The sequence below is a fragment of the Lonchura striata genome, chromosome 2, assembly GCF_046129695.1.
Source record: "Lonchura striata isolate bLonStr1 chromosome 2, bLonStr1.mat, whole genome shotgun sequence".
NCBI classification, from domain to species: Eukaryota; Metazoa; Chordata; class Aves; order Passeriformes; family Estrildidae; genus Lonchura; species Lonchura striata.
Window position 1 is genome coordinate 62820790 of NC_134604.1, and position 22429 is coordinate 62843218.

Below are 22429 nucleotides of genomic sequence, written 5' to 3' on the forward strand. Positions count from 1 at the left end.
CAGTGCTGAAACATTTAATGTGGTTGTATTCCTGAGGCTCCCAGAAAAAAAAAAAGGGAAAAGAGCATGGAAGTACTTTTTGTTTTGTTCTGGTTAAAAGCTGTTCTGAACAAACCGTTACTGGATGAGATCTGATATTGGGATCTGATACTGGGAGCTGATCCTCACTAGGTTTTCTGGCAGTGCTTCATGCATTGGGCTGTAAATGTCTTTATTTCTCCTGAGGTAGGATTATTTTTGATCTTCCAGATGAACCTTCAGTACTTGGTTGCAATGTATTAACTCAGCCTACCTACACATATCTTGGTGCTCAGGCATCTGAACTGTTAATGTTTATGGACAGTTAACATCAGCCATGAATGGTGGCTTTAAGAGAATTTGACTGATATAGGCTTCAGTGAATCATCTGCAGGGTGTGTTCAAGAATGGAAAAAGTGACCTGAGTACAATTTTCTAGCCCATCATAAATGAGTTTGGGTCTTCCAAGGATGGTGTCTCATGACTTATCCTGCATGGTGCCAAATTTGGTCATCCAAACCAGTCCTCATGTATATCCTTGATGGGATGTGAGTCCATGAAGACACTGGTGTAAAGTGTTGACACGGGCCCTGAAGTTCCTTGTTGTAGTTCAATGTTGTGTATTTATCTTCACTGTTCACTTGGCATGCTTTCAGAGGTTGGAAATTACAGCATGCTGAACTGAGAAAAACAGATGAAACCCATACTTCTCACTTCTTGAAGCACACCTGTGTATTTATAAATGCAAGCAAGACCATCTGCATCTTCTAATGCTGCAGGTGTCCATGGCCATGTTACAGTTTTGATCTGACTGTTTTTTTCTGTGAAAGCTAAACGAGGAGTGTGAAATATTCCTGATTTAGTTTCTGTGTTCAAACCCAAGAGATATTTCAAGCATTTTCAAGCACGATGAATGAGGAAAAAAGCTAAAAGCGGAGTATGTGAGATTGCTCAACTGCATCAGTCCCTCAGTCTAAAGAGAGGGAGTCTGGCAGCAGGTTGTTAAGAGAAGGTGCAAATCCACACCAAGATGATGTACATCTGGTCCTGGTTGAGGAGCATAACTGAGGCATTCAACAAACCCCACATCACTTCCACAAAAGTAGGAGTTGTTGTTGGTATGATTTACCATACCACTGAGTTGATGCATGTCTACAGGGAAAATGTACAAAGACTGGACATCTCTAAAGCCAATTTGTCCTACCTCTGGCTGAACTATCCAAATGTACCCTGGTATTCTTTGGTGAGGGAGCAGCTGGTGCATGGCAGAGCACAACCAGGTGTACATCAGTGTCAGGTTATGGGGACAGCTGAGAGTTTGGGATTTGAGCACGACACTGGTGGTATGGCAGCAACCTGCACATACCCATGAACAGGGGAAGAAGGCCCTGAGGGAGAACACTTGTGCAGAAAGTGTAGCTGCAAAATGTGCTATAGTAAGAAAATTCACATAGGAGGTGCAGCCAGGGGACACTTTCAGACCTCCAAGGCTCCCTCCAAAAGAAAGAAGTAAAAATGCTAAAAAATACAGAGGAGTCTCTGGCCAAAAAATGAGATCAGCAATGCATGATGTCAATATATTGCCTCTGTTACTGTTTGCTCTTTTTCTTACACAAATATCAATGATTGCCATTGAGACCAGTTCTGGAATAAAATCTGTGCATCCAGGTTGAGGATCTATCTTGTTTTCTGTCTAAACTTTTAAATCAGTTTTTTTCTGGATGTGTGTTAGGGCAAAAGTCCTAAATGTAAATGGTTACTGTATTTGCTTTCCTGTTTTATTGCAGTTGCAGAAGTGAGCCATAATGATTTTTATAGTACATGATAGAATTTGTCAGCTATGGGACAGAATGAACTCACACGATAGCGACTGGCTCAGCCTCAAAGTGATAAACATGTCAAGATAATAGCAATCATTTTTTCCCTGAACACGAGAATACAATGCAATTTAAAGCAGCTTTTTTTTTCTGCATTTTAATATTCCTATAATCAATCACCAACCATAGCGGTTTTATGATGACTATGGACACAATAGATCAAATTTTTATGGCCTGGTCTTAGTTTTCCATATGTAATCTGCCAGCAACAGCAATTGCACAGTTTAGATCATTTGAGTATGCGATTACCCCCACAAATCAGGTAACTAGACATCTATGCTGCATGCTGACATAACTGAGAGAATAAACTTGTTCACAGAACTTGGCACATGTGAAGTAGAAAGTCATTATTCAGGCCAAAGTGAAAATTTTGCTTTGCTTGTTTATTGTTATGATTCCCCCAGGGACTATATGAAGACAGAAAATTTTAAAACATTTACTTTAAATGTACTTCTTTCAAGACTCTGGATAAAGCCAAATCTAAAATTTAGAGTTTCTTGCCCACAGGCAGGCAGCAGGTAAATCCTGTATGATTAAAAGACTGGATTGAATTTTTCAAAAACCTTAATTCACAACTCACAAAACCGTTACAGAATCAAGTGGGGACCCAGGTTGAAGTTTGATTAAAAGCTGAGAAGGAGGACAAGGAAAAGTTATTTATTTACACAATGGAGAAAGACTACCTGAAAGTATCCATAAGCACTTGTGTAGGTCATCATCTTCATAAATGACCTAATAAAAGGTATGGTACAAGGTATCAACACTTATCAGTGATTAAAGATTATACAAGATAGTAAGACTAAAGGTAGCTGTGAAGACTTGCATGAAGGTTTTAAAATGTGGGTGACTGAGTCATGAAAAAGGCAATGCTTGCAGAAGAGCAGACACACAGGGACCAGGAATCCACTGCAAGGTGAGGCACATAAGAGGAAAAATAAGATCAGCAATGTACATGTGTACAGCAAAATGTCTGTACCTAACTTCTGCCTCTCAAGAGAGAGTTAGTATTTATTAGCTCTCTGCTCATTAGTGGTCAGGAAGACAAAGGGTGCATTAAGTGTTATTACAAAAGGAGTACATAATAAAGGTCAATCTGTCATCATCCACCTGTGTAAATCCTCAGGACTTCCACATCTTGAGGTGTCAGTGCAGACCTAGTCCCCTGGATGACTGAGATGGGACGGGAAAAGCTGCAGATGTCCCATGGCAAAGGAAGTTTCACCCTGTCCCTGCTAGAGACACTGCTCCAGTTGGCCTGAGTTCTTGAAGCTTTTCTTATGCTACTTGTTACAAGTATAATGCCTTTTTATTAGTCTGGCAGCACGCCTCCCAGTTGAGACAGGGTCTTTTTGGATGGGACCTACTGTGGGGAATAGAATCCTGGGAAGATCAGCATCCTAGCAGATATCCTTGGTCAGAGTTGCCCTCACCTCATGGTGGCCCCTCATTCCCCATTCCTCCCTGACATGAGCTCCTAGAGGCCTCAACATTTTGAGCTGGAGCTGGTTTCCTCCTTGCTGCTGCAGCCCCATCCTGTCACAGACTGGAGACATTGGAGGGGAGGCAGGCACTGCCCCCAGCACTGAGGACATTCACCCTTTTCTGGGAGGACGACACCGGGGAAGAGGGAGGAGACAGGGGAAGGAATTGAGATTCCTGTTCTCATTCTGGGTGCAGGTATGGTTCTTGGCATCCTGTGCTGTTGTGCTTCGTCTGCCTCTGTGCTGGTGATGTGTGCAATGGCACTGCTGCCTCTTGTGCAGGGAAAACACACATCTGAGGCAGAGAAGAGCTCAGACATGCTGTCAGAGAGCACCAAAAGCACACGCTTGAGTAAAAACTGGAAGAGCTAGTCAATTGCTTGTTTTCTGTTTGATATGTTATCCTAAAGCATTTCTGCAAAATTATCATGGTCATAAGCTAGTCAAGGTACAGAACTCACTGTCTGTCCTTTGCAATGATAATGAAAACATTGCTGTTATTTTCAATTAAAAAAATACCCCAAGGAGGTAAGATTTAGTAAGGCTGTCCTAAAACTTTTCTTCATGTCCAACAATATGTACGTGACTCAGTTACTAAATAGGCATCTAAATAAAGAGGCTTCTCTTGTGCTTTATGTTCACAAAACTCTCATTCTACTGTGCAAAGAAACACTCTCCAGCTTTTCTACATGTTCTTTCTTTGATCTGCACAGCTAACGATAAAGCATGTCAGCATGAATCATAAATGGAGAATTGATTTCTGAGTTTGATTTTTTTAGAAATCCTGCTCATGGTTTAATATGACACAACTACATAATTAAATTATAAGTGTATACAGTTCATTACATAATTTTATTTAATTTAGGCTTTAAAATATGCTTAGCAGAAGCACAACAGTCCTGAGACATTTTCATTTTATCAGAACTCAAAGGGCCTAATACTATTGTGTAATATGGGAGAGAGCTTTAAATTTACTGTGTCTAAGATGAATGTGTGTTGTCATGCAGAGACTCCCCAAAGGTATTTCAGTGCATTATCCAAGTGGTAGATGCTTAGAAAAAATGCTTACAAAGTAATCTCCAAATACAGCATATTCAGACAAAGTGCAACTTGCAGATTACTTTTAACACTGCTGTGTGTATTCTTCTGTGCCCGTATAATCCTCACATAATGGGGATCCTAGACCATTCCTGGGGATTTTTGAAATTACCAAAACACAAATAATTAATAATAATAATACAAAACAAAAGTCATACAAGGAGGTACAAACACCTGTATAAAGTTGTTACAGCAGACAAGGCCCTCTCAGCAGCCTCAAAATTATATGAAAGTTGTTTCAAAATTCAGAAGTCTTCCACAGTATTCACAGCAATTCATCCTTGGCAGAACAGCTAAATGGTTTTTCATCGGTAAATTACATTTACATACACCCTCTGTCTGCTTAAAAATATATTGGAAATTCACAGTAATTTTCAATAGAGCAAGCATCTTCCGAGTGTTTTGGGTATTGCTTTCAAGGCATGTACTGTTCGTTTTATTCTGTGTGGCATTTTGATATTCTTTATTTGTACAGTGCAGATGACCAACAGTTATTTCAGTCTTCTGATTTGGCAAATCAAGATTTTAAGCAGAGAAATGGTCTGAGGTGAAGAGCAAATGAAAGTTACTGGCCAGGGCCTCATAGGAGCACTGGCATAAACAATGACACTGAAGTGAATGAGTTAATTTGTGTGAATGCTGCTGATGGGGAACTATGATTGCTAATGTGTACAATGAGGACGTCTTCTCTGGAAATGAATGCACTGGACTTTCTATGTCATGTTTCATCAGTTCCAGGGACCAGTTTAGGAAAGTGTTTAAGCACATCATCAGCATATGAGCTTACACATTAACAGCTGGATTTTTCAATAGGAATTTGTTCTTATATCAAAGCCTTAGTTGCTTGGAATAGAAGGCATGGTGGCAGTAATACAGGGAATGACTTCGAAAAGGTATTAGATTGATGGATTTGAACTGAGACAGTTGCCAGTTCCCAATGGTGTCACGTCATGTAAAATATTTTCCTGTAAATGGAGATGGAGCTGTTTCTTTTATTTTCTTTGTAACTTTCATTTTATAACAGAAATAGGATGAAGCACACTATGTTTCAAAGAGATCAGTGTTATCCTTGTGTAAATCTGTTTACCTGCTGGCCTCATGCCTTTGAAATATCCATACACCTAAGAAGTCAGACTTAACACTTTCAGTGCTGCAAGTCAGAAGTAGCTGTATTATAGTAAGCTAGCATCACATCAGCATAAAACCAGTGAAAAGGTAAGAAGGCCCAACTCCAAAATGTTCTACATGATAACACATTTCTTGTGTCTTACAAGTGAATATTTCATTACATGCTAATTTTGTGGAATTATCACGCTTACTGGTTTCCCCGAGGGCAAAGGGAGAATTTTGTCTGTGCTGAGTTTTCTACTAGCTCTTAGGAGAGAAACATTTACACTTAATTTTTTAGCATACAAATCACCTGTTCCATAATTGCTGTAGTTTCAGAGGTCCTCAGGAAAGGTCACAGATTTGTCTCTCCTCCAACGAAGAGCATCCTTCTGATGTTCTGCCCAGCCTTGATCTCTGGCCTCAGTTTTGCGGTGGTCTCATGCCAGTCACTTAGACTGTGGATGAAGGACTGAATCTCACTCACTCCAAAAACAGTTTAGACTTAAAAGTTTACCATAAGAACTGTGCCAGTTATGATCTGGCCAGTTTTACTAAAATATTTATACTAGTAAAAGGCCAAATGTAAACTCAGGTTACACCAGAAATAAGCTGTGCTTCTGGGAATGCTTGTATTGCAGGTTAACTGTATTCCCACAAAGATAAGATTTATATATCAACAGCCAGATGTCTTTTCTAATGCTTTAAGTAAGTTTTTTTTTTTTTACACCCATTTTAAAGATTTTAGGCTCGGAATTTAGCCTAGACTTCCTATAGCATTTGCTGACTGTATCTGTATTAGTAGGCAGTGCAGATCAACAGGAGGTTTGTAAAGCAAAAGAGTTGTGGCTGAGGTCATGACATCCACACCAAACATGATCCAGGAAGGTTTCCTCCCCACTGGCTCTAGGCTGGGTCATTCACAGCGCATCCATTGGCTGATGGAGCAGGCTGGCTACACAGGCACAATTTCTGCAAGCTTTTTTTTGAAAGTTCATGTGCTCTGAGCCCATTCTGTGATGTGAACCAAGGCACATTATGTGGAGACAGACTAGAGATTCACTTCCAAGCATGCTCCCAATCCAAACTGAAATCCTAAAGTAGATTTATCCATTCAGTCAGAAAAATTAAGAACTCCCTGGACCCATGGATGTAGAAGGATTTCCCTCAGGACCCACTGATGCATGGAGAAGCAATATTGAAATGGAATGAATTCTGGGTAGCAGACACTGTAAAAGGACTGCAAATGCAGGTTTCCAAGGGGAGGTGGAGTGCTGAAAGACATGTCAGAGGATGACACAGTAGACAGGAGTCTACAATGCAGCATGGCAATAGGAAGAACGGTCAGCTTTATTTGGTCCATAGAAAAGCACTGTGCCATGCACAGCAATCCTCTAGACTGCTGAAAGTGCACCTGGACACTGTTTTTTTTTCCTGGGGCTTAATACTTCCTCCCCAGACAATCCCCAGAGAAGCAAAGCAATTCAAACAGTTCAAACTTAAAACACATCCAGGAAAGAGCTGATCTGTGCAGAACAACTTCATCTTGATTTACATGATTGGTCTTTACAAATTTTGGGAAAAGTTAGTCAGATTAAAGTGGTGCTTATGAAGCCATATACAACTTCTTGTGCCATCTGCTAGTTCTTAATTTCCTCTTTAAGTTATTTAGCAGTCACATGGATGGCTTGCTTTAATGGATCTGTGTTGATTTTTCTGATTTGAAACCAAAGAATTTTCAGACTGAAATGGCTGAAGCAGCCAGAACACTACTTTAATTTTGTTACCTTAAACTGGCTGTGCAGTGTGACAGGGAACTGAAAATCCACAGAGCTCTCCAAAATTACATGAGCAGATTTAGGGATGGGGAAATAACTAAAAATCCCTGAACAGAAAAACTGTGCTCACTATCACATTTCAGATAATCATGGTTCCTTCCCCTGCTAATATACACTTCTTGGATAAGCTGCAATAATAACAGTTGTATCAAGAGCATGGACATTTTTGGTATTATCAGCACTTGTGTATCATATATATAAATCACAAGAGCAGCTGGCACAAGAGCAGGTAAGGCAGCTAGAAAGTTGGTAGTTCTTCCTCCAGGGTCTCATATTATATTTTACAGTAAAAACCTCTTAAGTGGTTCCTCTCAAGAGACACATTGCTCTCTTTCCTTGTAGTCAACTAACTCAAGAAGAAGGAAACAAAGGCAGTCTCATTCTCTGGAACTCTCATGTGGTGCTTCCAGAAAATTGCTTTTTGGCTTAATATTATTTTTTTCATGTGATGAGCACACTGAGAAAGTGTGGATGTAAAAGTAGGATATGAAACAGAGTCAAGCATGGTCATGCTTACAGAAATGCAGAGATGCAATGACTTGAAAAGCTGATCTGAATCAGAGGATGAACTGGTGTAAAGTGGTAAAAGTACGGCTACATTTTCTAGCTAATGAATCTAGCCATACAATGGGATTCAGTGCTAGAAGTAATTTGTCCTTTGCTCTCCTGTTTTTTTTCTCCTCGTTTCCCTGTCTCCCAGGCTGCCTCTCCTGATGTGCTCAGCTGGATAGCAAAGAACCTGCCTCAGCTGCAAGCTCTTGGCTGGCAGCCACAAGGTAATTTATGATGGTCCTCATGCCTCTGGAAGTAGTCCAGGTGGCATCATCTTCACAGTTGTGAATTCATTTTATGCCTCTACAGGTTGAGGGTTTTCTCATTTCTTGAGGCCCATTCCTCTATGGTTTCTGAGAGCACCTCATCCAGGCTTTGTAGTGAACATAGTTCTCTCCACTGTAAATTTAAAACAAAATATTTTTGAGGATCTTTTTTTATGAAGATGGTTAGAAATCCACATATATATATATATTTATATAATACTAGTGCTGGCAATATGGCTGAGCTGATTCCATCTACATTTAGACACCTGATCTAAGACAGTTGGTAGGGGTTTTCAAGAGCCTGCAGAGAAAGCTAGGTGCTTTAGGATGTGATCTACTTTAAACTCCAGACCCTAAGGCAAGGCATTGCTCCCAGGCAAGCTCCCACTGTCTCAATTCAATGACTCTAAGGGGGCCCATAAGTAAAATTCAATGGGATGAACTAGCCTTATGATGTCCCTGTGCAAACACATAAGCGGGGGGGCTGAGTTTGTTCTTGAGTCCCAGCTCACCTGCCAGGCCTGCTGTTAGTGGGGACACCCAAGCACAGCCCTCGGACATGGTTTTTGCCCTGTGATCTACAAGGAAGAAGACAGGCTGGCTTGAGGTCTTGGGCCAGGCACATGCACTCACCCAGCCCTTCCACAGTGCATGTGAATGCCAGGATCTCACCTGCTAGCAGGTGATGTGGCCATGGCCCATTCCTACATACATTAGGGTGTCTCAAATAAAGACTGCATCAAGTTATCCAGCCACCCAGCCTAACCCAGGTGATTTGTCTTCATATGCCTTTACATATCCCTTAAAATATGTACTGACCTGTTGACAATGTAATCTGAACCTGAAACTTTGTTTTTGAGTGTCCTGCCAACCATATCTACATGAGTCACACTGCTCATGTAATATTTGCTGTAAAGAGGGATTTGGTTTTTTCCTTCCCTCTCCTGAATTGGAAGCAGTTAAAGAAAGTGGACTGAGTGAGCAGGAGCCCAGGGCTTGGTGTAAGGTGCTGTCTGAAAGGAAGCAGATGTCTTTCCATCCGTTCTCAGGTGGTGAGATGTCTGGCACAATTACTGGTGCAACATATGGGAACAGACAGGAGCGTTTCAGTTCTGGCTTTGAATGTTTGGACTAGCTCTCATCTGGGAGGTGCTTGTTGCAAACTATCTTTTCTACTTTTCATTAACAGAAGCTGTGCATTGGATTCCAACATAAATGTGGCAATCATAGTGAAATTATTCTGTATCTTTTTAGAAGGTATAAAAGATTTGCTGGTGTAATTTCCTTAAAACAGAAGGCAATACCTTGACTGGAGGTATTGGGAAGTCACACATCGTCATGGGGTACTCCGTTATTTTAAAAAATTAGGCCAGATTTTGTTGTTTAAATAAATCTTTTGAGGGTGGTGGTGTCAGGAAACAACAAATTTCATTTTGCTCTACCACTTGTGTCAAAACATCTGCATCAAACATTCGGTGCATAGTGACATAGCAAAACAAATGTAGAGCAGACAGTACAGATGAATGGCTTGTTGACAGATTAGCAGATGAGTTTCCCGTATGTTTTTGAAAAACATAGCTCCCTAGACAAAATGTACAAAGGGGAAAGCTGGGATTAAAGATCAGATAACAAATAGCAAGCTTTGCTTTTCAGTGTTTACTATTCAAATTCCCTAATATAATGAAAGATATAAAGAGCAAGTAAAGAAAAATATGCATTGTCCAACACAGGGAAGTGAAAAATGGACCTCTTTTAGGACTGAAGCTGCAACCAGAGCTGAGAGAAATGTTTTGGTCTTTCAATATATATGAAAAAAAAAAAAAAAAGCAAAAACCCCCCAGATTTGGGTTATTGAAGCTCCTGGCAAAGTTTGTGTTGACCTCATCAAATTATTTTGGCTGGAAACCAGCTGATTCCTTTAAAAAAATTTAAAGGTTGTTTTCTAAATAAAATGTTTTTTTTTTTTTTGTTTCCAGAATGATATTTTGTTTATAAAAGTACCTAACTTTAAGTACAGAAATTAAATTGCACTTCAAAATTAATATTTTTTGACTCAAAATTGTTTTGTTCCTGTTTATTTTTGTTTGTTTGTCAAGGGACTGAAGAACAGATTATTTATACAGATCTGGATACAGTATGAGCTGTGGATAATTTTTAAGTAGCTCTGTTAATTAAGGCATGTTCTAATAATATAATTGAAAACCTTCTCCTGAGTCAGAGTGTAGAGACATCTGGCTGGGCTTTTTCTACCATTTCCAGTTCTCCAAAATCTTACCAGCAAAGCAAGGTCTATCGACTTGCTTAACCATTTTGGTGCTGCCTTCTCAAGCACACATGCTATCAGCTTTACTGATTGTGTGTAAGGACTGGGAATGAGATGATTGCAGCAGTCAAAAAAGATATTCCTTGTGCTGCATGATGTGCAGTGGTGTGTACTGCATCCTGTTGGATCCATCAGAGACCCGAATGGCTGAATTTGCTTGTGAGATTTTTGTTTGGTGGAGATTGGATAGTGTCACCCATTGGTAGGTTAAATAGCCTGATGTGGTGGGTAGTAAGCTCTGAGAAGAACAGTTCTAAGGCATCTAGGGCAGACATTTATGGTCCTGCTCTGCTACATGAAGCTTGAGGTAGTGGGGAAGGAGAAAGAGGAAGGGAAAGACATCCCCACAAAAACTTCCTGGTGTTTCTCTGGCTAATCTCAACCAGTCAACATGGGGAAAGCCTTCTGACAAATGCATTGGAAGAAAACACAGCGTAAGCTTCTCCTGCCAGTTACCCTAGCTTTGTGTATTCAAGGTGGCCAAAATCTAGAGCCGATCCTTTACAGTGTGTGAGCACTGCTGGTAGCAGGAAATCTCCAGTTCTCCCTGGTAGCATAAAACTGAAATTAATGGCCAGGTCTTGCATTGCTCTGTGAGGGGCTGAAGACCTAGTATTTTCATTCAGTTATCCATACATGGGCAGCCCAAAACTAGCTGGTGGGTTTTAAAATACCTAATATGAATGGAATTATTTTCATGTATTGCTTTAATTTTTTTTAACTTCCTTTTTATTACATGCTGACAGAAAAATCTAATATATAATCCACTGACAGCCAGCAAGCACCAGAGCCTGAGAAGTCATCTTACAAAGGAGGATATGCAATTTTGTATTTCCATCAAGCGTGCTAGAATAATAAGTCAGCTGCCACAAGCTTGAAAACTGGCTAGAATTGTACCTCCTACAGCAAATTGTAATTAAGATTGTAGAAATTTCCCTTTTTGGGACTTGATTTACAGAATATAAGATCTTGGTATTTTTTTATAAGCTTCCAGTACGGGTTGCTTCATAAGGCACAGGAGGATAACGAGAGAGGTAGAATTACCGCCTCTCTTCCCTTCACTCCAGGAGGCAGATGGTCCCAACAGAGTTCTCTATTAGAAGGAAAAGATCAGTGTCTCCTGAGGAACTTGGCAATCATAACGCCTTGTCCCAGTCTGTGAGAGCAAAGTGTGTGCTGGATCTTTTCCCAGGGCAGGAAGTGCTGGTTACTCCCCATCAAACTTCAGGTGCTTCCTGTGCCACCTCCATCAGGAGCTCAGTCCCTGCCAGACCCCTCTGCAATCGCTGGAAAGAAATAGGCACCTTCAGAGGCTGAGGAAGCCCTCTAATGCACTGAGCTGTTGAGGAGTTCCCTCACCTTCACTTGTTGTAAAGGGAGCTCAGGCCACTTCACTCTGTTCAACTATGGCATTGCAGCAGTTGGAGGCTCTTTTCATTTGATTGTATAGCACTAGATCAGGACCCTAATAAAGTCGGGTCCTAAGTGGAGATTTGTAGATGAAGCATCCAACTGTGCTAGTTCAGTAAGCCCTACAGGAGCACTCTCCTTTGGATAGGGACTCAGAATGGGTTTGGGATGAAGGCATAGTAGTTTCCACTCCTTGGAAACTGTAGCAATACTCTTAGCTCTACCCTAATCTGGTGTTTTATTGTAAGCATGTTATACAGCTCAAAACTTGCCTCTTGAACACTGAGCAATTTGTCTTCCCTTCAGTGCCATCAGGAAAACAGATTCTTTGACAGTGTAAGAAGAAAATGTAAGCAATGTAATGTCAAAATAGAAAGTGCAAAAACTGAGCTACAGCCCAATCCATGGATTCTTAATTTCTTCAAAACAGGTATGAGTTACCTGTGTGGAAGATAACTTCTACTACTGTGCAAATGACTATGGCCAGTTCATACTTAGTCAACCCATTTTCAGGATGGAGAGATTGCTTTGAAATTGATCTGCCAGGATGGAGAGTAAAGTGGAAAAGGAAAAGAGGAAGGATATTATATTTACCTGCAGTATACTGCTGAACCACTCAATATTTCTCTGTCTGATACTGTGTGGGTCCTGTGAAACAAGGACAACCTGGCCCTAAAATCCTGTAGAATCCCTTTGTCTGCAGCTGTAGATTTTTTTTCTTGGACAAGTACTTCCTGCTTGGGAAAACATGCTGTTAAACATGAGGCCATTTGAAGATAAAACATGGATCTTTTAAGTGCAGACAACTTCATTTTGATGGCCAAAAGGGCTACAAATTATTCCTGGGATTCCCTTCTCCTTGTGAACTGCAGCGACCCGGCCAGAGGGACTGTCAGCCCTGGCTTCTCTGCCTGTCTTTCAGAAGCAGGCTGGAGTCCCACATATCTGTGGTGGTGCCAGATCTCAGAGCTGGGCAGGCAGCGGGGAGATTTGCCTCTGCCTGTTGTCCAAGCAGCCACTCTTAACTCCTTCACGGAAAAGATGATGGACTGACCTATTTAACAACATCTGGCCTACAGGCTACCAGCTGAGCCATTCTGGAAAGATCATAATTTAAGTTCTTTTAGGATTGATATGTCATATTGGCTGGACTTGTGCATCTCCATATTTATAATTCAACCAGCATGTACTGTTAGAGGACCTTTCAACATTTAACCTTCAGCATTTCAACTCAAAGCGTAGACTTGTTTTGTGAGAGAATGCTCTTCTCTTTCAAGCTTTATGAAGTAAATTAGTTACAAGACTGTTGCAGAGCAAGAGAGGGTTAAAGAAAACATGTGGCTTTAAAACATGAAAAACATTTCAGATAGACAGAGGGCCAAGTCCTAATCTTATTTCCAGGGAATGGAGCAGAGCAGAGCAGAGCAGAGTTGGTCTCATTAGAGTTGGAGCCCACCTGGGCTCTGCAGCTGTGTGTGGAGCTGTAGCTTGCTAAGGTGGGGCTTGGGGGCTCTCTTAAATGCTGCTAATGAGCTGCCTGAGGTGCCACATGGACTGAGCGCATCGAGAATATCCACATCAGTGCAAAAGCAGCCTGCACACCAGCTTGGCAGAGGACACTTGACCACACCAGCAAATCCTTCCTCCATGCTCTGCTTGGAGCCCAAGTGCAAGGAGCCAGTGAGCTTTGCGGCACCCAGGGTCAGGCCCACCTCTTGGTTTCAGCTCTCTGTCAGATGGTTTGTGCTGTGCCTGAGCTCAGTCGCCAGGGAGTGGCACTGCCCGCACCATTTGCCGAAGGAGCAGGGAAGCAGGCTTGTCACACCTTGGTATTCACAGGCTGGAAATAGAACAAGCTCACACCACTCCCACACAGGCACGCATTACACAGTCAAACAGAAATATCTGTACTTTCCACGATGACTCCAATCGTTTTTAATGCCACTGACTCTAAATCATGTGCTCTGCTATTACCTCAGGAAGACACCCAACACGTGTTGAGCTGGCATAGCTGCCTGGTATGGCTTGCTGTCAGCCCCACCACGTGTGGCTATGGGCAGCTTGGTTTGCTTGTCTAGGGAAAGCTTGCCATAATCACCACAGGCCACGTCTCTGTTCTAAATCTTCGTCTCTAATGAATGTAAAGCTGAGCCCAAGTCCCCTTGCCGAATCCGCTGTGTCAGTGACCTAAAATGAGCAGGAACTACTCCCATGATTTAGTGTTGCTGGAATTGACTGTACATCACAAAATTATCCCCACAGCTTACTGCCAGTTTTCTCTGTCTTGAAATTCGACTTGAATTCAGACATATGGCTTTAAAATTTCCAAACAGCGACCACCAGCCACACGGTAGGAAAGTGATTTCATTCCCTGTCCCCATTAGTCAAGCTTTTCTGTGCTAAAACCCACTCAGGAAATGCTGCAAACAAAAGAGGTAAATAGTTCTCAGCATTCCTTGTTGCTTGGAAGAGGTTAAGCTCTTCTCAACAGACTGATCAAGTTTTTCTGGCATTTTCCCATTAGCTTAAGTCATTGCTGATGACTTCACCCTCCTGGTGACATCAGCCTCTAATCTTGTGAAGGTGAATTCATGTGAGATTGTTTCAAAACGATTACTGCCTGAATTGTAGGTCATTTCAATTGATATATGGATTCAACATTCACTTTTGCAGATTGTAGCTTCTCTTATGCAGTGTGTGTGCACATTCTCCATATTGTATTTCAGCGTGTGTCTTATTTTACAAACTGGCACTGCCTGACATCAGCAGGAAATGTGCTTGTTTTAAATGCAAAATAAAAGAAACAAACAAAAATCAACCCACTGGTATGACTATTTTTATAGGTATGATTAAGAGCTCTCTTCAGTCATATATGTGGTTTGTTTGATTCCCTCTGGATGCTCCCTCCCTCTCTGTCTCTTCTGGAATATTCTGCTTTGTCTAGGCTGTGTCTTTGCTTAGGAGTGCTCTAGCTATTTCAGATTCTCTTGCTTTTACCTGTACATGGGGAAAAATGTAGACAGATAAACACCCAGAATGGTTACTTAATAAATTACAATTTTAATAATATTAGATGTATTTTTTTCATCCCATACCAGGTTAAATATAGATAAAAGTGCATAAAGAAGATAGATTGGGTCTTAAAATATTTTCTGTTTTTCTCTTTCCTCTGAAAAAGTGACTCAGAGGAACATGGAGACACAGCCGACACTTGTAAGAAGTGGTTTTAATAAGAGGAGACAAGTCATCATCCCAGCTGTGCAATCCTTGCTGAAGTCAAAGGGTCTGAAAAGAAAGGCCCCATTTGTCCTGAGGAGCAGCACACACATGTATACCGAAGGAGGATAGGGATGTATTTAGACTAGAAGTTCCCCAGACCTAGACGAGACATTTGTTTGCTTAACTTCATTGTTCTTCCCTTCTCTCATCACTTGTCCTCAGCTGGCTGCAGCAATCCCTGTGGAGCTCTGCAGCGGCATCCACCTTAAAACCAGGGGAAAGAAAGTTCCTGCTCCCCAAAACCTCTCATGCTCCCAGCTGCTGGCACAAACCTCTCTGAGCTGCCCTGTACAAGCTGGCCACAGCCGGGGAGGGGGGTGACAGGGCACAGGGTGGCACCGAAGGCAGGAGGGCTCAGACACTCTCGTCTCTATCTGCCATATTGTGAAGAGACTTTTTAATGTGACTAATAGCTCTTGGCATTGAGCTGCAGCTCCTGAAGTGCAGAGCTGGCATGCCCATGTGCTAATGTTTAAAGTAATGTGTCAGAAAAGTTTTATAGTAGCATCACAGTATTGTTGGGGGAGAAGAAGCCCGTTTAAATAAAGCCAATAAAATTCTACTATCATCACTTTTCTCTCTTTATTGCTGAGAGGGTGGAAATGACTAAAGTTTTTTTATTTGGTGCTAGCAGTGTGATGCTAGATCTTTTTCCACATTTGGAAGTGAACAAGGTAGTGATAAAAAAATCATTAAAAAGTGAACCAGTTGTCCTCAGCTCCTGGATGCTTCAGAGGGGCTCAGCCAAAGAAACAGCAAACTTAATGTAGGCAACCAAAAAGGAATTTTTTCCTCCTTACAAAATAAACCCTGTTGTGCTACTCCTTTAGGAAGGAAATTGAGTTTCTGGATGACTCGCAAATACTTTGCTCATTGTAGTGGCCTGTATGTTTCCTGAGTACCCAGATCTGATTTAGATTAGGGCCTTTTGGTGGGTGGGGGGGAGTGGGGGGTGGGAAGGACTGGCTAAATAAGAGGAAATTTGTAGTTTTAGTCCAAGGTCCAAGCACTGTTACCAATTACATATGTATAAGCTATAAGAGAGGGACTGCATCTGCCTTAGCTACAGTTAAATTTGTCCAGTGCTTCCTCCTTTTCCTATGCCCTTTCCTCCCCTTTCAGAGGGAGAATAAGTAAGAAAAACAAACAACAAAGTGTCTCCCCAAACTGCTCTCTGTGCTTTAAACCTGTATCAGGGTTACAAAAAGTTTCTAAAATTTAAGGTAAATGAAAAATAGGCAGGAGAAATTGGATTGGCTAGTGCTGCTTAAACTGCTGTTATTGTATCTGGCTTTCACATGGTTTTGTAGTGAAGCAAAGAGAAGCAGAAAAGCTAAAAGTGAAAGCACAAAATCCTTTCTTGTGTTAAACTCCAGGGAAAATGGCAGCTCTCCCCCTGTGCCAGCTTCTTGCTAACTACTCCCAGAATGCCTGGTACTGTAAACTGACAGTAATAAATCCCTCAGTAGCCAGCCAAAATGTTGAAGGTGTGGTTTGCACCAAACAGTGATGATGTAATCTTTTTTGGTACTGGGAGCTGAGGAGAGGTTTGGGAATGGGGCCAGAGTGGTTCTCCTAGGGTGATGCACAGCTCTGTATGCCAGGCATTTCTGGGCCACGGTGTTCTACCTGTGTATGCAGTGGCTGCTTCATCACAAAGAATGCTGGAGCTGCTGTTGGAGCTCTAGAGGGCTGGGATGGGGATGGTGGGTCAGCCACTTTCAACCTCCATATCCTGATAATCCTCCTGGCTGAAAGAACACATCACACCCAGTTTTTCTTCTCTGCCTGCTGCTTCAGAGATTGATAAGATGTGAGGGAGCAAGGGGCACAGCCCACCAATTTTGAAGAGGGTATCCTCTGTGATTTGCTTTTGTGTTTACCATGTGGCTACCAGATCATGCCCTCTGCTTTTGTCTTACAGGAAGAAATTCCATTATACGCACTAAAAAACCCAAAGCTGGCATGCAAAAGACCAGCTCCATACAGCCAGCTATGGTTTGTTTTGCCTTTACTAGTAGGGTAAAAATCATTTGCCTTTCAAGAGTCACCTTCTTTTCCCACTGCGTACCAGGTCTCTGTAAATCTTTTTCTACTGGGTATGCTAAAGTTTGGCATTGACATAGGAACCTCAAGTATTCAAAGGTACATTCAAAAGAAACAAAAACACTCTCCAAATGAACAAAAAGATAATTAATCTTTGGAATATTTGTTCTGCCACAGTATCTGCATTATATGAAGGGTTGGATCTATCCTCATGAAGTACTACTTGGACCTGGAGCCTCCACAGAACAAAAGTAGTCTAAAAACTTTAGTACCATCCTTAAGAGCAGTTTGTTAGACAAATTCCAGTGTTTGTGACTGCCTGTGTCACAGAAGGATTTAATTAATATTCTACATCTTAAATTAGTGCCTAATTCTTGGATCACATTATTACTTTTATGTGAACACTTCCTACCCATCCCACTTCACCAAGGACAGCCTGCATTTCAAATCGGTGCCCTTGGACAGTGTCAGGTTCCAGAAATGCTGATGAGCTCTGCAAAAGTTCTGTTTCTTTGGAAAAGACCTCATATATCTCACTGTGGCACAAGGTTTGAATATTTTACCAGGTATTTTCCTATGCTTACAGAAAAACCTATTCCTCATTGAGGTGCCAGGAACTGTGGCAGCCTGGTTAACCACAGGCAGCTATTTATGTGTATTGATTTCCAGGGAAATTTGTTGCCTTCATCATGTGTTGATGGGACTGAAGCCTTAGGAGAATTCAGTGCTGTGCACATTTTGGTATAGCAGAGTGCTGTACCAAGATTGTGATATCCAGAGCACATTACATTATGAGACCAAGGGACGGGTTTTGTAACTCCTGTCCTATTCTGTTCTCTCCATTTTCCTTCTTGGGATGCTTCTGTAGCAATATGGAACAGCTCAGCACTATCCATCATTTTCCAGCTGCTAGATCTAGACCCGATTTGCCAATCAGGTACCAGACATGGATGTTCAAGTACAAGTAAGGTGGTCTCTGGATTTGGTAAGATCAATGAAGTTCCCTGTGAGCTGCAGAAAATTCTTCTTGACTACTTTTTATGCTTTCTCTTAACAATATTTTGCTAGAATATTTTGTTTAAAACAGGTGGTCACTGTATGTTTGGGGTGAGCTGTGGCACCTGCTCCTTGTGGGCAGATGTGCATGGGTCTGGAGAACAGAGCTAGAAAATAAGGCATGAAAGTTTTTCCCATTTCTAAGTGAGGTTCTCGTTTTCAGATAATAATGGAAAGTCATGCAGTTGAGTGGCTATATCATAGCTAAGATATCTATGGTCTAATTCAAAGCTTGTCAAAATCTCTGACTCTTGAAGGGTTTTAGAGTGGGCTGCTGAAGTACAGATAGGTAAAAGATAGATAAAGTATGATATATGTATATTATGAAGGGGTGTGGTTTCAATACTGTGCATGAGTGGACTGTTGACTAAATGACTGTATGGAAAAACAATTAATTTCCTTTGCCTGTCTAAGACAAAAATACTTTGCAAACAATGTCTTCTGCTTGTCTGCTACAATGTTCAGTGGAGCTGGGGGACTGTATTCATGTGTTAGAGGAACACAGCCAAAAAAATGTATTATCTTATTTTGTAGAGCCCACTTTCTCCAGGAAGAAATAAATTGGGCAGGACAGCTGCAAGGGTAAAAATGAGACACACAGCTAAGTACTTTTCATATGTGATTTTGAAAATTCTTTCTTAAGTGCAGCAACTCCTAGCTTCATTTTACAAACAGAGTATGTTGGATACAGAAGATTTTAACAAATTGCACAGGCTCATGGAGTGAATCTGCAGTTGCAGGAACAGGCTACTGCAACAGGCTTTGTTCATTTGGGTAGATGACCTCTGAGTCAAAAGATAACAATGATGGAGAGGTCCCAAGAGGCTCCACTGTTTTCCCTTTTTCTTTCTTTCCTCTTCCTCCTTTGGAAAACAGTACAGCCATGGGGCTTTCCTTTCTTTTCACCACACCCATTCCCTGGCTGATATGATGCAGGAAGAAAGGCAGCAACAAAAGAAAGGCATCAGCTGAAGGGATGAATAAATGGTTTCATATGGCACAGGAACCTTACCTAACCAAGCTACCTCTGTTTCAATATATTTATTTATTGCAAGATAAGCATTGCCACAGTGAAATTTTTTTTTTCTTTTTGTTTCTGTGCAAGAAGCTCCTGAGATAGCTATCCTCTGTGATGTAAGGATCAGATGCTGTTCCTTTTTGCCTGTCCATCAGGGCTGGATTTATACCTTTATGTGATTAGGCAATAGCTTTTCTCGTGGTGAAGATAATTCTGCTGTTACGTTCCTAGTAACCTCATCTAGCACCCCTCAGAAGTTGCTCTAACAATAGCTCTGGAAATAAAAATCCTTCATGTCTCCCCCTAGTAGACATATCACTGGCTAGAATAAACTTTCTTAATTTCTGCATTAAGTCAGCTTGAGTTGAGGGCAAAACCAGAAGAAATACTGAAGAAAGATATCCTCAGAGATTATATGGATAACACAATGTTCTTCAACTTAAAAATATAGTCCTAGTGATGGAAAGGGATTTACTATGTGGATTCCTTTCTTCTGTCAGGAGAACTCCCAATCTACTACTTATAAAGAATGTAGATAAGATATTAAATGTCATTTCTCTGTCATTTATGAGCCATCTGGATAAGAGGGAAGGGAAGGAAAGTGATTAACTAAAGCCCTGAAAGTGTAAGGCTGGCTCAGAGCCCCAGCTGTGTCCTGTACCCACTTCAACTCAATGCAGGGTAAATCTAAAGAGGGCTGTCAAGCTGTTAAGAAACAGCCTTCCCACAGAGCAGAAGAGACAGAGAAGGAGCAGGGTCTGAAAATCTTACCAAATATGTCCAAATATTTGAAATAAGCTCAAACATTCAGTGGTTGCTTAGCCATACCTTTTACATTCAACCCACAACAATTAGTGTAAACTGAACTCTGATTTATATAGAGGAAGAAAATAAATTTTGAGAAGTCAAGCTTGTATTTTTTATGGCTTCTACATTCTCCTTATTTCTTTATAAGGTTTGATTAATGGTTTTTCATTGTTGAATGTCAATGAACATTGAACTTGTGCTCAGCACATCACTATGGATAGCAGTTAAATGACAAAGAACAGAATAGAAGTACATATATTTCAGATGTATTGAATGTCTTCTCTAAAATTTTACTGGATTCCATAATATCTTTTCCATACTTAAGTCTTATGCACTTATTTCTGTAAAATAACTTCAGAGATGGAAAGAGCATGAAGGCAGCCTCTTATGAACCTGACCTTGTACCTCTCTGAAAAACTACTCTTATGTACTTACATGTGTGACTGACCAGGGCAGTGATCTGTACATGGCACTGGTGAGGCTACACCTTGAGTACTGTGTTCAGTTTTGGGTCCCTCACTAAAAGAAGGACATGGAGGTGCTGGATCATGTCTTGAGAAGGGCAGTGGTGTTGGGGGAGGGTCTGGAGCACAAGTCTGATGAGAAGCAACTGAAGAAGCTGAGATTGTTTAGCCCGGAGAAAAGGAGGCTCAGGAAGACCTGAGTATATTGCTCTCTTCAACTACCTAAAAAGAGGTAGCTGCAGAACTCATTGATTTCTCTAGAGAATATGAATCCGCAAAATGTTAAAACCATTCCATAGATATTTGGGGAAGCATTGGGTTGGTCATTTTTGTCTATTAGAACCTAGAAAAATTGAAAGGTCACAAGTAAACTGAAAGTGCAGTTTTATTAATCCAGGAGGAGAACTAGAATTGCAAGAAATTATGGGGCTGGATTAGGACACAATTAAAATGGAGAAAAGAGAAAGTCAAGTAGGACTTAAATTATTGCTACACAATACCACAACTGAAGTGCTTCTTTGCCATTCACTCTTTGGGGATGCCACCTCACCCCATGTTATCACCTACAACATGGGTGTGGTATGAAGTAGCATTTCCTTATTTTTTGTGGTGGATTCAAAGGAGTGATACAGTGACATGAGACTGTAGAAACATGGCTAAAACCTCTGCTTTTAGTTTAAACCAAGAGAGATGTATAACAACCTATAACATCCTCAGCCTACAGTCTCATGCCTCTTACAGAGCAAACCAGATTTCCTGATGTGGTGGGTTGACATTTGCTGGACACCACCAAGTCACTCTATCATACTCTCTGCCCTCAGCAGGATGGAGGAGGAAGAAAGTAAGATGGCAAAAACTTGTGGGTCAAGATAAAATCAGTTTAATAAAAGCAAAAGCTAAGGTTTTGTGCAGAAGAAAAGGAATACAGAAGATTTATTCTCTGCTTCCAATAAGCAGGAGATGACTAGATTCCCCTGGAAGACAAAGCACTGTAATAATGAATGCCCCGCCTCCTTCTCCTCCTCTCTCTTAGTTTTTGTTGCTGAGCCAATGCTACATGGTATGGAATATCTCTGGTCCGTTGGGGTCAGCTGTCCTGGCTGTGTCTGCTCCCAAGATTTTGCCACCCCCAGCCTACTGATGGGAGGCAGAATTTTGGAGAGACAGTGCTGGTGCTGTGCCAGCACAGCTCAGCAGAAGCCAAAACACTGGTGTGTTATCAACACCTTTTTAGTTACAAATAGAAAGCACAGCACTGTGAGGGTACTATGGGAAAATGCACTCCATCTCAGCCAGACCCAATATACCTAATCCAACTGTGCCTTGTTAATAAATGTAACTGATCCTTTACTAAAGGTGTCGTCTTCAAGCAAGTGCAGTAGGAGCCAATTGTCACCTTCATTTACCCTGTTAATTAGTGATCAGTGTCTGAGAAGGCAGTAACCAAACTTTCTGAAGAGCAAGTAAATGCACTTGGATCCCAGAGCCAAGACACAGTTCATAGATTTTGCTGAGATTATGTGCAATCTTCTGTTCATCACTGCCACATTTTAATCACTTTCCAGGATGGGAAAGAATATTCTTCTTGCCAAAACTCAGTGCTGTTGGCAGAGAATAGGAAGCTTCTTGTCTGCTGTGACTGTACAGTTAAAGGTTGATAAGTGTTGGTGCACTGCACCATGGGAAGCAAGGACAGCAAACTTCCCCTAGCATGGCCAGAAGAAATCCTGTCCAGTCCTCAAAGCTGTTGAGTCAAAGCTTATGAAGGCACTTGATAAATACAACTGAA